The sequence below is a fragment of the Xenopus laevis genome, chromosome 6S, assembly GCF_017654675.1.
Source record: "Xenopus laevis strain J_2021 chromosome 6S, Xenopus_laevis_v10.1, whole genome shotgun sequence".
Taxonomy (NCBI): Eukaryota; Metazoa; Chordata; class Amphibia; order Anura; family Pipidae; genus Xenopus; species Xenopus laevis.
In genome coordinates this window covers 137,226,094-137,240,777 of record NC_054382.1, presented here as the reverse complement: position 1 = coordinate 137,240,777, position 14,684 = coordinate 137,226,094, and the positions used below count along the sequence as shown (strand labels likewise).

The 14,684-nt window shown below is 41.8% G+C and overlaps 1 pseudogene; it reads left to right on the top strand.

Moving 5' to 3' along the window:
* Positions 1-2,333: 2,333 nt before the first annotated feature.
* Positions 2,334-7,237, top strand: LOC121395274 (annotated as a pseudogene).
* Positions 7,238-14,684: the final 7,447 nt, after the last annotated feature.

The following is a 14,684-nucleotide window of genomic DNA, read 5'->3' as shown; positions in this document are numbered from 1 at the left end:
AGGGATTGCTTCCAAAAAAGTTTCAAATTTTTTCTAAGTCCCAAAAAACGCTGGCGTTTTCTATATTATGGGTGATAGGCTGAAAAAGATCGAGAATTTTTTTGGGGCTCCCCTCCTTCCCCCCTACATTTCCTAACTCATGGCAACTTAACTATACAGTGGGCACATGTGTAGGGCAAAATAACAATTTTTATTTGCTGATTTGAATGTTTCCCAGGCATTTGTAGTGCTGATACGTATTCCTCCATTGAAATTTGAATTTGGCGCCGTATGCAAATTAACCTTCGCTAGCGTAACTTCGCTTCACTTAGCGAATCAACGCTAGCGCAACTTCGCAACCTTACGCTACCCCTGTGCGCAACTTCGGGTTTTAGTGAATTTGCGGAGCGCTGGCGAAACTACGCGCGAAGCGCGGCGAGGTTGCGCCTGGCGCAACTACGAATCTTAGTGAATTTGCCCCATTGCTTTATTCACTCACTTACCCACTCAATTAGTAATGTATTCACGTACCTGAACACTCATTTAGTGGTTTTCTCATTTAATTACCTGCTCCTTAATTACTGACTGACTCAGCTGCTCTCCTGAATGAGAGGCTTTAGAGAGTGATGGCCCAGGACTTGCCAAGAGCTGGTTTATAAAGTGCAGCTGCAGTTGGGCTGGAGCAGAGATGGACGCAGTGCATTAGCGCCATTCATTAAGGGTAGTTGCGTCTGTAGCCATCACCCCCTCCCCCATTGCACATTTGGCCCCATCAGTCTGCTCAGACAAATCTCGCACAGTGCACCTATTGAAATTGGGGGACCAGTTGAGGTGGGGTACCTCCTCGGTTCTCACAGTGGCTTGTTTCAATAGATGCTCACAGAGAGAATCTGACACAAACATCATTTTTTCTGAATTTGGGGTAAAAAAACTCAGTGACCTGAACCTACAATTGCATAAGACCCCCAAGATCTCATGTGACTCATCATCCCTGTCACTGGCCAATGCCTTCTCTCTCTTTTTCAGGTTCATCTTTATCTTGATTCAAGGAAAAAGTCCTGTTCCTAATGGAGAAGTGTGCTGCCAGTCCTGGGTGATGTTGGCATTGGCACCTCTACATGCCAGTTTATTCTCAGACCCATTATCTTTGGGACCAATAATTGAACAGAAATAGTATTACAGTATTCCCATGTTGCACCATTCATATTTCCTGGCTGTGTATTCTTGCTTCCTAGTACCATTGGCTGCATCTCAGTACATAAATATATTCAACCACTGGTGGAGAAGCTTCAGATATATCATACCAACTGAGCAAAGATCTGATCCTTCTTCTGTCCAGACCTTCACACCTACTGTACCAACTGAGCAGAGGACATTTGATCCAACTACTGTCCCTCACACACCTACCGATTGAGCAGAGGACATCTGATCCAACTAATGTCCCTCACACCTACCAACTGAGCAGAGGACATCTGATCCAAATACGGTCTCTTACATCTACCAACTGAGCAAAGAACATCTGATGCAACTATTGTCCCTTACACCTACCAACTGAGAAGAGGACATCTGATACAACTACTGTACCTCATACCTATCAACTGAGCGGAGAACATCTGATCCGACTACTGTCCCTCACACCTATCAACTGAGCAAAGAACATCTGATCCAACTAAACACATACCAACTGAGCAGAGAACATTGGAACCAACTAAACACTTAAAAACTAAGCAGAGAACATTGGATCCAACTACTGTCCCTCACACCTACCAACTGAGCAGAGGACATCTGATCCAACTACTGTCTCTCACACCTTCCAACTGAGCAGAGGACATCTGATCCAACTACTGTCCCTTACACCTACCAAGTGAGCAGAGAACATTGGATCCAACTACTGTCCCTCACACCTACCAACTGAGCAGAGGACATCTGATCTGACTACTGTCCCTCAAACCAACCAACTGAGCAGAGGACATCAACTATTGTCCCTTACACCTACCAACTAAGCAGAGAACAGTGGATCCAACTACTGTCCCTTACATATACCAATTGAGCAGAGGACATCTGATACAACTATTATCCCTCACACCTACCAACTGAGCAGAAGACATCTTATCCTGTTCCATTATATATAAGGCAAATGTTTTCATCTATGGTTCCTCAGATCTGCCAACAAGTTATTTGCAAGAAGACCCCAAGCCTCGCAGCATTAAACACACCATAGATTTGTGCCACCCTGGTGACCATTCCTGCAAAGTTTAAAGCTCAAACTGTGATTGCCAGATCATAAATATTGGTTAAATATAAACAGAACATATTTACCACTGTGCCAGATCTGTTGTACATCTGACTTCGGAATGGCTTTGGTGGTGCATCTCCTTTGCTGCCTGTTGGGACTTGGCTCTTGGGTAACTATTAATGGAGTCTGGGTGGAACTGCCCCTGATTGTACCACATGCTCCAGAGGGCTGGGAACTGCCCTCCTACGTTACCCTCCTAACCCAGTTTGCCAACATCGGCCCACTAGCAGTTACTCTTACCCACAAATTATGGCATGGACGACTGAATGAGGCACCAGTGATATATCTGCTGCTTGTGGTTGGGGCAGTGGCCTGCTTGTTGTTGACCTTCCTCTGGCATGAGACAACCTGGGTGGGTGGGTCCAGGAGAAGCACGGCCCTGTTGGCTCTGATTTTCTGCTTGGCACTGGTAGACTGCACCTCATCTGTCACCTTCTTGCCATACATGAGTCGGTTCAGACCTGACTATCTCACTACGTACTTTATTGGAGAAGGTCTAAGTGGGCTAATGCCAGCTTTGGTTGCTCTGGGCCAGGGAGTTGGTGTGGTACATTGTGTATCTGAAAATGGAACAGAGGCAAATCGTACTCAGGTGAATGTGACACTCACTGCACAATACCAGGAGGCCCACTTTCCTGTGTGGGGTTTCTTCTTGTTCCTGACTGGTATGATGGCCACCTCTTTGCTCGCCTTCATCACCCTAAACCGAATGCCCATGGAAAGGGGCCAGATAGAAGAGTCAAGGGGTGTGGAGCAGAGCTCAGTGATGGGGGAGCAGTTGGCTAGAGGCAATAAGAGAACTGAAAGTCTGAAAGGGAGATACACCTGGGTTGAGGGTCTATTTATTTTCCTAGTCCTGGGCTGGGTGAATGCCCTCACCAATGCAGCTCTGCCAGCAGTACAGACCTACTCCTGCATGTCCTATGGAGGGCAGATCTATCACCTGGCTGTATCCCTCGCTGCAATGGCAAATCTACTGGCATGTGGTATTGCAATGTACCTGCCCGACAGGTGAGTCACTTTATGTGCATAGCATTTTCTAAAATTAATACGTGGAAGGGTTTTTTTACAGTGAGAGCTGGGAATTTGTGGGACTCTCCCTGAATCAGTGGTACAGGCTGATACATTAGATAGGTACAAGGAAGGGTCGGATGCTTTATTCACCAGTAGCTCCTTCCAGCAGACAGGAGGGAGCCAATGAGATTAGAGGAGGGAAAGGGGTGTTACAGGGAGAGCTGGGAAGTGAATCAGGGGTACAGGCTGATACATTAGATAGGTACAAGGAAGGGTTGGATGCTTTATTCACCAGTAGCTCCTCCCAGCAGACAGGAGGGAGCCAATGAGATTAGAGGAGGGAAAGGGGTGTTACAGGGAGAGCTGGGAAGTGAATCAGGGGTATAGGCTGATACATTAGATAGGTACAAGGAAGGGTTGGATGCTTTATTCACCAGTAGCTCCTCCCAGCAGACAGGAGGGAGCCAATGAGATTAGAGGAAAGGGGTGTTACAGGGAGAGCTGGGAAGTGAATCAGGGGTACAGGCTGATACATTAGATAGGTACAAGGAAGGTTGGATGCTTTATTCACCAGTAGCTCCTCCCAGCAGACAGGAGGGAGCCAATGAGATTAGAGGAGGGAAAGGGGGTGTTACAGGGAGAGCTGGGAAGTGAATCAGTGGTACAGGCTGATACATTAGATAGTACAAGGAAGGGTCGGATGCTTTATTCACCAGTAGCTCCTCCCAGCAGACAGGAGGGAGCCAATGAGATTAGAGGAGGGAAAGGGGTGTTACAGGGAGAGCTGGGAAGTGAATCAGTGGTACAGACTGATACATTAGATAGGTACAAGGAAGGGTCGGATGCTTTATTCACCAGTAGCTCCTCCCAGCAGACAGGAGGGAGCCAATGAGATTAGAGGAGGGAAGGGTGTTACAGGGAGAGCTGGGAAGTGAATCAGGGGTACAGGCTGATACATTAGATAGGTACAAGGAAGGGTCGGATGCTTTATTCACCAGTAGCTCCTCCCAGCAGACAGGAGGGAGCCAATGAGATTAGAGGAGGGAAAGGGGTGTTACAGGGAGAGCTGGGAAGTGAATCAGGGGTACAGGCTGATACATTAGATAGGTATAAGAAGGGGTTGGATGGTGTTTAGCAAGTGAGGGAATACAGGGATATGGGAGAGAGCTCATAGTACAAGTTGATCCAGGGACTGGTCCCATTGCATTTTGGAGTCAGGAAGGAATTTTTTCCCCCTCTGAGAAAAACTGGAGAGGCTTCAGTTGGGGTTTTGCTGTGGATCAGTTGCAGTTGGGCAGGTTTTATATGGACATAGAAGGGTAAAGTTGATGGACGTGTGTGGGATATAAGCAGCGGATTGGAGAAAGGTAAGGGGTAAGAGTAACAAGTATGGGGCAGATGTGGAGAAACAAGTAATGTTAAGCATGTTATGTAACCCCTTCAGGTCTCTTGTAACAATGGGCGTCCTGACTGTGACAGGCACTGGTATTGGTGGTTACATCATGGGCGTGGCAGTACTGAGCCCGTGCCCTCCTCTGCGTTACTCCAGTGCTGGGGGTGCCATCATTGTAAGTATAGGAAGTATTGATGTGCAATAGGAAGTAAGTATAGGAAGTATTGATGTGCAATAGGAAGTAAGTATAGGAAGTATTGATGTGCAATAGGAAGTATTGATGTGTAATAGGAAGTAAGTATAGGTATTATTGATGTGCAATAGGAAGTATAAGAAGTATTGATGTGCAATAGGAAGAAAATATAGGAAGTATTGATGTGCAATAGGAAGTAAGTATAGGAAGTATTGATGTGCAATAGGAAGTAAGTATAGGAAGTATTGATGTGCAATAGGAAGTAAATAAAGGAAGTATTGATGTGCAATAAGAAGGATAAGAAGTATTGATGTGTAATAGGAAGTAAGTATAGGTATTATTGATATGCAATAGGAAGTAAGTAAAGGAAGTATTGATGTGCAATAGGAAGTATTGATGTGTAATAGGAAGTAAGTATAGGTATTATTGATGTGCAATAGGAAGTATAAGAAGTATTGATATGCAATAGGAAGAAAATATAGGAAGTATTGATGTGCAATAGGAAGTAAGTATAGGAAGTATTGATGTGCAATAGGAAGTAAGTATAGGAAGTATTGATGTGCAATAGGAAGTAAATAAAGGAAGTATTGATGTGCAATAAGAAGGATAAGAAGTATTGATGTGTAATAGGAAGTAAGTATAGGTATTATTGATATGCAATAGGAAGTAAGTAAAGGAAGTATTGATGTGCAATAGGAAGTAAATAAAGGAAGTATTGATGTGCAACATGAAGTATAAGAAGTATTGATGTGCAATAGGAAGTAAATATAGGAAGTATTGATGTGCAATAGGAAGTAAATATAGGAAATATTGATGTGCAATAGGAAGTAAGTATAGGATGTATTGATGTGCAATAGGAAGTATAAGAAGTATTGATGTGCAATAGGATGTAAGTATAGGCATTATTGATATGCAATAGGAAGTAAATACAGGAAGTATTGATGTGCAATAGGAAGTATAAGAAGTTTTGATGTGCAATAGGAAGTAAATATAGGAAGTATTGATGTGCAATAGGAAGTAAGTATAGGAAGTATTGATGTGCAATAGGAAGTAAGTAAAGGAAGTATTGATATGTAATAAGATTTAAATATAGAAAATATTGATGTGAGAAGCCAGGGTCAGGATCCCCTCAGAGGAGAGAGATAGGAGTCTAGTTAACAAGGGCAGCCATTGACCCTAACAAGGAGCTAGTGATTGGGGTTGGGACCTGGGTGATTGGGCACCAATTAGAGAATGGGGTGTACAGGTTTAGGTCAGTGAGAAACCTATGGGCCATAGTGAGACCACCAGTGAAGCTTGTGCTTGGTATGTGGACACCCCAGGGAAGGGGGTTAATGGGAAAAGGAGCCCCCCCCCAAATGGTGAAGACACAGTTAGTTCCTTCTACAGGACTGAGCTACTGGAGGCTGAGAGAGAAAGAGAGACAGAGAGAACTCTATGTGAGAGGGTTCTTGCGAGAGTGTTCAGCTTTATTGGGGGTGCCAGTAAAGTAATTATTAGTGAGAGGGGAATTGAGTGATCCCCACTGAAAGTCACTTGTTTCTCCTTTATTTTAACCCTGTAGGTGCTGTGCTGGGTGCTGTTCGTGGGGATTCTCTTACGTAAAGGTGATTATTGGGGTGATCCTGAGAGATGAAGGACACCGGGCCCTCGTATGGTGCGGAGCAGTTGTACAACTTGGCTCAATGGTGGGAGCGCTCACTATGTTCCCCCTAGTAAATGTCTATAAGCTTTTCCATTCTGGGGACCCCTGTTCTAACAATTGCCCCACGTAGTAGTGCCAAATCAACGAGTGCTCCCCAAATCTCATACCTGCCTGCACCAGGGTTAGGGGACACCAGAAAGTGACTTGGGGGTAGAGTAAGAAGTAGGGATTTCTGAGAGACACCACTGGTACATTGGATAAGGAAAGGACTGGGGGCACAAGGGGCTGCTCTAAAATACCCCAATATACTGGAAGTCCAACTCAAGGTTCTATCATAGATGAGTCCACATGGGAAGGTTTTATTACTCTGTGTCTATAGAAAGACATTTTTGTTTTATTAAAAATTCTTGCAACACATTTACAAAGACAATTAAAAAAAAACCGAATCAAATGATTCTTAAAACAGAAACGACAAGTCCATATTTTTCCAGTAATCTGTTTCCGATTCTTTCATATAAACATCTTTTAGATCATTAAATATCAGACTTTTTATAGGCGGGTTTTCAATAAGGTTTGGGGAGTCTAAATCTCCCAAACCTGCCTGACAAAAAATAAGAAGGAAAATTGCTTCCCCTTTATAAAGTTGCTGATGCATAGATTCCAGCTGGGCTCATACATGTAGCGTGTTGTTTCAGACACGCCTAGTGGGACTGTTATATCGCTGTCTGGCTCCTTTTCTATGACGACAGGTGAAGCATTTTCTAAAGTTTAAGTGCTGGTACCTTTAAAGATTAAGTCCTGGTACAGGTTCAGGACATCTGATTGGCTGGAGGTGAATACAGACACTCCCTGTAGCCAATCCAGTTAACTGTGTTACAGTGTAACTTCAGTGTAATATCAGTGTAACATCAGTGTAACTTCAGTGTAACATCAGTGTAACATCAGTGTAACATCAGTGTAACATCAGTGTAACATCAGTGTAACATCAGTGTAACTTCAGTGTAACATCAGTGTAACTTCAGTGTAACATCAGTGTAACATCAGTGTAACATCAGTGTAACATCGGTGTAACTTCAGTGTAACATCAGTGTAACTTCAGTGTAACATCAGTGTAACATCAGTGTAACATCAGTGTAACATCGGTGTAACATCGGTGTAACTTCAGTGTAACATCGGTGTAACATCGGTGTAACTTCAGTGTAACATCAGTGTAACATCAGTGTAACATCAGTGTAACTTCAGTGTAACTTCAGTGTAACATCAGTGTAACTTCAGTGTAACATCAGTGTAACTTCAGTGTAACTTCAGTGTAACATCAGTGTAACTTCAGTGTAACTTCAGTGTAACATCAGTGTAATATCAGTGTAATATCAGTGTAACTTCAGTGTAACATCAGTGTAACTTCAGTGTAACATCAGTGTAACTTCAGTGTAACATCAGTGTAACTTCAGTGTAACATCAGTGTAACATCAGTGTAACTTCAGTGTAACATCAGTGTAACTTCAGTGTAACATCAGTGTAACTTCAGTGTAACATCAGTGTAACATCAGTAACTTCAGTGTAACTTCAGTGTAACATCAGTGTAACATCAGTGTAATATCAGTGTAACTTCAGTGTAACATCAGTGTAACATCAGTGTAACTTCAGTGTAACATCAGTGTAACATCAGTGTAAACTTCAGTGTAACATCAGTGTAACATCAGTGTAACATCAGTGTAACTTCAGTGTAACTTCAGTGTAACATCGGTGTAACATCAGTGTAACTATAGCGTCATCTTACTGACAGGAGGGCACTGTGATTGGGTCGTTGGCTACCAGTGTCTCCTGCCAATCACTGTAAGTCACTACCCACTATCTTTCCCTGTAGAACATGGTGGGGCTGCCGCTATCCATTACTTCTCCCATATAAACGGGATATATAATTAACATTGTCTCAAGTACAACTGGATATTCCAGGACATGTCAGAGGGGCTGGTGGAAACCACATCTTTTATTTTAGGCTTTGGGGCCACTGCCGGATTCTGCCGAAAATTGGTCTTTTGTAAATGTCAGAGCACATATGACTTGTGCAAACTGCTTGTTTCATAATATAAAATCCAGCATTTACAATTCCACTGATTCTCAATAAAATGTGCTGGGCTTGCAGTAGCCATTACTGTCTATGTATAATATGATGCTGATGTCATTCTCTAATGTATATTGTGCTGCATATAACATTGCCACCAAACTACTACAATTAAAGTTTCATTAACTTTCACTATGTTATAGAGTGGCCAATACTAAGCCACTTTTCAATTGGTCTTCATTATTTTTATTTTATAAAGTTTTTTAGTTATTAGCCTTTTTCTTTGGATTCTTCTCAGCTTTCAAATGGGGGTCACTGACCCCATCTAAAAACCGATGCTCTGTAAAGCTATGCATTGAGGGGCACATTTACTAATGGTCGAATATCGAGGGTTAATTAACCCTTGATATTCGACCCTCGAAGTGAAATCCTTCAACTTCGAATATCGAAGGATTTAGCGATAATCGTTCGATCGAACTATTAAATCCTTCAAATTGAACGATTCGAAGGATTTTAATACATCGATCAAACGATTTTCCTTCAATCCCAAATTGCTAGAAAGCTTACGAGGACCTTCCCCATAGACTAACATTGGGGCTCGGTAGGTTTTAGATGGCGAAGTAGGTGGCCGAATTTTTTTTTAAAGAGACAGTACTTCGACTATTGAATGGTCAAATAGTCGAAACAATTTTTAGTTCGAAACGTTTGATTCGAAGTCGTACTCGAAGGACGAAATAGCCAAAAAAAACCCCTTCGAAATTCGAAGTTTTTTCCATTCGAATCCTTCACTCGAGCTAAGTAAATGTGCCCCTTATTGTTACTGCTACTTTTTATTACTCATCTTTCTATTCAGGTCCTCTTCTATTCATATTCCAGTCTGTTATCCAAATCACTGCATGGTTGCTAGGGGAATTTGGACCCTAGCAACCTGGCTGCTGAAATTGCAAACTGGAGAGCTGCTGAATAAAAAGATAATTAACAAATAATAAAAAATGAAAACCAACTGCAACTTGTCTCAGAATATCCCTCTGTATGTCAAACTAAAGGGGTAGTTCACCTTCAAATTAACTTTTAAACAACTGTGTGTGACTTCATTTAGCCCCCCCAAAATAAAATCCTCCCTCCGCCCAGACTTTTAACTGTTTCAATAGACAAACGTATTTGTTTTGCAGATTTGAAACTCTTTGCATTGTACAGATGATAAATACGTATAACATTTAGTACAAACAAGGAACTATTATTGAGGTCTCTGGACTGTGTGAAGTCCCCAAATACTAACTGGGCATAAGGATGACTTTTCAGGTGGGGTGACTTTAAATCTCTTGCAACTTCCCCCAGACTTTTCTGCTAAAAGAAACTCATAGAGAAAGTGTCTCATTGTCTCTAAGGCACCCGGACCCTCGTCTCTGGGGCAGTTCCTTTCATTTCTGCCTTTACATTTTAGATTTGCCCCGACATAAATGTTCCCAAGGAAACACAACCAAATAACATCCCTCATCTGAGCCGGGACTCTGTCTATATTTCCTGATTGTAGAAATATGACAGTTTGAGCTGCCATTCCACTATGACTTTCCTTCAGACTGTGAGAATTCCTGATATGTGCCACTTTATCAGTATATAGACACATCGCTGCTTATATTTACCCACCATACTCTTCATTCTATCTCCAATTACCCAAACTCTGAAGAATTCATTGATCTGTTTTTTGAACAGAACCCCCATAAGCATTCCTTATCCATCTTTACAAAACGGAGATTCTTAGACGAGAACAAAATATTGAAAAACAATTCAGGACACAACGTTCCCAGCCCCCCAGCTTTCCTAGGGAGATGGGGCACATTTCTCTTGATATTTAGGTGATTACCCCACAAAAACTGAAAAACCAACTTGTTATTGTTGAAACCAAAGTATTGGGCAAAGCAAACCCAAAGCTGATATATAAATATAAACAACGGCAACAAGAAACACTTAATGACCTGGATCTTTTTGCTGTACGGCCACTTCCAGTTCTTCCATGTTCTCACTTTTTCAGAACAAATATCTAATTTCCCCTCCCAGTTCTTTTGGCTCATATTATCAGCAGAACCAAAGGTTCTACCAAGAATCTTAGTTCTCTCTTTTTTGGCCAGAATCTTATAATCCATATTCAGTAAGGATATTAGGCCTTTTCTTGCTCACTTTTAGCTTTATTCACCAGTGAGTTGGACACATGGGCGCACTTCAGCTTTCAGACGAAACGTTCCAGCTAAACTTCCATTAATTAAAGGAACACTCACAACTTCTTTATATGAATACATCAGATATGACATACCTCCTCAATGTCTGATACAGAAAGACATGATGAACTCTATCAAATGGTTGGTTATTCCTGGCATCTTCTATCACCTCCCTGACAAGGAGTAAAGTATCATGAATACTACAATGTATAACAGCATATGATTGGAAAGGACTTCTTAGCATATCAGTCACTTTACTCAATCTGGAAAACAGAATTTTGACCAGAATTTTATAATCCATATTTAGTAAGGATATTGGGCGCCAATTCTTTAACTCATTCAGATTCCCTTTCTTAGCTAAAAGAACCAACACTGAGACATACAGGGAGAAAGTTTACCAGCCCTTATTATATAGGGCCATAAGATCAGGCACCAAAACTACAGGGAAATCCTTCACTGGTCAGTCCATCAGTACCAAGACTTTTATTATCAGTTACAGATTTCATACTTAGGGGCATATTTATCATGGGTCAAATTTTGAATTTGAAAAACTTAAATTCAAAAAGACCGAAATTAAGTCGAAGGTTATTTTTGCCCGAATAGGTCAGTTTTTGATGGAATAGGTCCGTATTCAGCCAAATTTGAATCGTACAAATAGAAGAAGAAGCACTTTTGATGTAATTCGAATCAAAGTTTTTTTCCCATATAAACATTGATTTTTCAAAGTCCACCAGTTGAGTCCAAATACATTCTAGGAGGTCCCCCATAGGCTAAAACAGCAACTTGGCAGGTTTTAGATGGCGAATGGTCAAAGTCTAATTTTTAAAGGGACAGCACGATACATTTTCGATATTCACATTTTTTTCAAATTCAAATCTAATTTGGACTATTCCCTAGTGGAAGTACAGATCGACTTTTGATCTGCCCCTTATTTTTTTTTTTGTTTGTAGAGGCTAAAAGTGAGACCTTTATACTCCCCAATAGGGCCAAACCCCCAAAAAAATAATTGATGTAAACCTATTCAGAGCGGTCCCTTGACCTCTTTCGGGATTTGTTTTAAATTTTCAGTTTTTATTGGTTTCTGTGATTTTTAGCAGGTTCAGGTTTATACAGTTTAACTAATAATAGCAAGCTGCAGCACTTTCTACAAAACTCTCTTTGGCTCTCTTCGTGTGAGAAACACTATGGGGCAGATTCATTATGTGATGTAAAAACCGCCAGAATAATTCGCCACACATCATGTTTAAATGGCGTCATTTCTTTACACACTTTTTCTTTGAGCAACTTCCAAAAAACGTACTTACAAAGGTCAGAAGCAATGTGAAATAACAGCGGCAAATCTGGATTTTGCATGGTGTAAAATGAAACAAACGTTGATAAATTCGCCATTTATTTTATACAGCTTTCACCACGGTTTTTTTGGCAAATTTATTTTTACACAGCAAAATAAATATGTAGAATCAGATCTTTGCTTTTGTTCTCTAACTTGTAGGTGTCGAAATGTAATTGTCGATTGATTGCTATGGGCAACATCACCAGTGATGTTTTATACAATGTTTTACAGAGTTATCATGCTATGTACTTCCTAGATTCATTTAAACCTAGGGTTGCTGACTCTTGTGTTGAGCCAACTGACAGGTATTAATAGTCTAAAAAAGCAAATCTCTCAGAAACCACTAAAAATATATATAAAAAAAAAAAAGTAAAATGCTAAATTTTTCAGATGCACCAGGACTGATTTTATGTTTCCCCTTTAACAAATATTAACTGTGTAACTGTTCACATCATATGGATGGTTTGAAGGGGGAGTTCTAAAAATGTATTTGAAGCTTTCTTTCATTTTAATTTTCTGCAGGGAAAGGATCAGATCAGCATATGTTGGGCAACAGGTGGAAATGGACTGACTTGTTATCTACATCTTACTGCTTTACAACACTAAAGGTGACCATAGACGTAGAGATCCGCTCCTGGGCCTAACAATCGGATTAGAACGGAGGCCAAACGGCCAGTCGGATCGCGGTGACCGCATTAACGAAAAGATCAGACGGGATTTTCTAACCTGACCGATCGGCATCTGCCCGATTTTCGGCCAGATAATCGATCGGGAAAGCCCGTCGGGGGGCTCTACACATGGGTCGATAAGCTGTTGACGTGGTCTGTTGGCAGCTTTTATCGGCCCGTGTATGGGGGCCTTTACCGGCGTATCTGTCTGTAAACGAGAGATGAAATCTGTGAGGTCCCCTTGTGGCCTCTTCATCCGTTCTGCTCCGTGCCTGAAGTTAAACATAGTTGTTATTTATGAGAGAGCAAAAATAACAGTTGTTAAGACATTATATATCAGCTCCCTCCTCGTAGTGGCTCTTACACTGTTCACATTAAATGAGCTGATCCTGAGAGTCATTAGGACCTGTCAGCTTAGATTTTTTTTTCTTGCCCATATTGTCACCTTGTGAGCCCCATCTTTTAACTGAAGGCTCATCATGTCTCTGAGACTGATCTCCCAAGTGACTGTTCATGTTCTGTTTGATCTTCAGTCTCAGTACAAGACTTCAAATCTACCTGAAGTAACTTTATAGGGTAACAGCCTGGAATCATCACTGGTGCTTTTCCTTTTCTCTTGGGCATGTCTTACATTTTTTTTCTTTCTTCTCTGTACCTATCATCTGCTAAAGGCTGCTGGTGTATGAGGTGACTCTTGATTAGATGGCATTTCAAAAACTTCCATCATAGAATCATCTGCTGTATCAGCTTACTGGGTGACTTGGGAAATTGTTTCCATTGGTGCCAAATCTCTGCTTTCAGTCAATTCTGTCTCAGGACATTCATTAAGTGCCTCCTCATTCATAGATTGTCAATGTCCAGCTCATTTACTACTTTAGTTAAACTGAAGGTTAGCGGCAGGTCGGGAGATGGGGACGTCCGTTTGTTCGCCCGATACTGCAGGTAAATCAGCACGTCTATGGCCAACTTTAGGGCAGTTGCTAAAATAGTGACCCACAGCAGAACACAGGTTACATACGTCTATCAGTCCTTCCCGGTGTGTCCAATGCTGTTACACTGTGAGCATCTGATCTTATCACAGCTGTATTAAGGTGTCTATTGCACCCAAACATGTAACAGGTTCTGGGCGGCCAGGATAAAAAGAAACACCTTTTTCCTGACATGGCAGTGGTCACTCAAGGGTTAACACCCGTTGACACGTGAGGACAGGAAGTAGCAAGCAAATAAAACTCCCCCCCCCCGCCAAGACTCCCAACTCGTCTTTTTTTATCCAGTTGAAGTGAGGAATTATCTACATGTAACCCAGCAGCCTCCTCCTTCTGTTCAAGTCCTGGTGAAACGCTAATTTCCAACCGTTCCCAGGAGCCCTTGGTGACCTGGGCATTTGGTGCTTGACACCCACAGGCTGTAAGTCCTCCTGAGGCATGCTTTACTGGGACTGGGAACTTGTAAAGAGAAATGCTGCGCCTGAGCTGAAAGGTGAGTTAAAATGGCGATGCGGGTCACGCATGACACGTAACCGGAAGTTCGGGGTTTTTAGATGCGGAAATCATTTAAACCCACAGCCCAAACTTGTTGAAGCTGCTTCAGCGATTCTGTAATGCTCTGCCCTGCAATCTTTCTCCGACTAGCCTCACAGTAAGTGCTGAAACTTCTGTCTCCTCATGTAGACAGACTGGACTCGGTGTTCTACCTTTCCTGAGTATTTTTCTTTACAGCTATGAGTTCCCATAGAAGGTCACACTCTGCTCACAGGGGGTGAGTTGTGCTGTACTATGCACTTTCAGTATCTTTATATGTATGTATTATCCATATTTACATTTTGCTTATATACGTTGGAGGCTTAATATGTCCTTATCTTTATTAGGGACTCTAGAGACGA